We start from the raw sequence: 2,001 nt of genomic DNA on the forward strand, positions 1-2,001 counted from the left end.
CAACTCTCGTCCCTGGCAGCATCTGGCAGCACCAAAATTTCCTGCCCTGCCCTCCGCGAGGGCAGGGCAGCATCCTATGCACCAAGCTCAATTCTGGCGCACCAATTTTTGATTCTGGCGCACCAATTCCTGATCCTGGCAGCACCATGGCACGTTCTGGCGCACCAACCTTTCCTGCCCTGCCCTTGGCGCGGGCAGGGCAGCACCTTGCGCACCAAGAAGCAGCATCTCACGCACCATGCCGCGCCAAGCTCGCACCACGCCGCACCAAATGTCCGCACCATGCACCAATTTTCTGCCCTGCCCTCCACAAGGGCAGGGCAGCCTCCTGGGAGTGATTTTTCATGGGCCAAAAATTCAAATTAAAAATCCATTTGAATTCATTTCTTCACCAATTCAAAAGCCCATCCAAATCTCAAAATCCAAGAATAGAAAGTGTATAAATAGGAGTTAGTTTGATGTAATTAGGACCTTTACCTTTTACCACTTTTACCTTTACTTTTGAATTTTACTTTGACTTTCACCTTTCCTTTGAGCTTTGGCAATTGTTCTTGAGAAACTTGACCGAGAGCTAAGAGGATCAAGGGAGAATTGACTGATCTCCTTCCTCATTCTTACTCGGGTAATTCTACTCTTCTGTTTCTGAGTTTTGGGTGTGAGAAATTGAGGAAATTCTGTCTCAATTCCCATTCAAATTCTCTTCAATTCTCCTTCTGCATAATTGAATCCATTTACATTTTCTTTACTGCTTTCTCTTCTAATTCTTGTCAATTGCTTTGTTAACTTGGATCTAGGAAGGCAAATAGAGATCTAGGCTCTGCTACCTAGTCTCTTGAGACTTGAGACCCAATTTTACTTTTGGTTCTCTTGTGAACCTCTGACCACAATTTACTTTTGGTTCTTCTGTGAACCTTTGCTGCATTTTATTTTCTTTCTGTTTGAATGCTATTTGCTTCTGATTCAATTTCTGTTCAATCAATTGTTGCAATTTACTTTCTCTTTGTTTAGATTCTGCAATCCCAATCCTCAAACCCCTTTTATATTCAAGCCATTTATCTTTCTTGCCATTTAAGTTACTGCAGTTTACGTTTCTTGCACTTTAAGTTTCAGTCATTTACTTTCTTGTTCTTTAAGTTTCTGCAAATTTACTTTCCTGTTCTTTAATTTACTGCACTTCTCCCTTCCCCCTTTACATTTACTGTCATTTACTTCCTGTTAAAAACAAATCACTCAACCAAAACTTGATTCGCTTGACTAAATCACCCACTAAACTAAAATTGCTCAATCCTTCAATCCCTGTGGGATCGACCTCACTCATGTGAGTTATTATTACTTGATGCGACCCGGTACACTTGCCGGTGAGTTTTGTGTTGGATCGTTTTCCACACATCAAGTTTTTGGCTCCGTTGCCGGGGATTGAAATAGATTGACAATGATTAAGTGAAGTGGAGGTCTAGATTAAGCACTTTTTCTTTTCTGTTATTCTAATTCTTACTAACACACTAACTGTTTGAATTTTTGCTTAAACTAACTGAAACTCCATTCTAGCTATAGATTGAAGTTTCATTGGCTTTCTGAGTTTGTGTGTTTATTGTTGTGTGTTTGTATGTCAGGTATAGGAAGATCCTCCCCTATCATCTCTGAAATTGATCAAAGGACTCTTCGGAGAATAAGAAGAGCTGAAAGAGGGAAGAACATTGTTGGAGAAGAAGAATCTGAGGAGGAATTCCAAAACATGGAAAGAGATACCAATCAACCAGGAGAAGGAGCCAACAATAACCAACAACAACGAAGAGTCTTGGCTTCATACACATTTACAAATGCTAGGCATTGTGGGAGTAGCATTCTTCCTCCCAATGTCAATGCAAACAATTTTGAACTCAAGCCACAACTCATAACTCTGGTTCAAAACAATTGTTCTTTTGGAGGAGGGCCTTTGGAGGATCCAAATCAACATCTGTCTACTTTCTTGAGAATCTGTGACACAGTGAAAACAAATGG

Source organism: Arachis duranensis, chromosome 5, assembly GCF_000817695.3.
Source record: "Arachis duranensis cultivar V14167 chromosome 5, aradu.V14167.gnm2.J7QH, whole genome shotgun sequence".
In the NCBI taxonomy this organism is placed as follows: Eukaryota; Viridiplantae; Streptophyta; class Magnoliopsida; order Fabales; family Fabaceae; genus Arachis; species Arachis duranensis.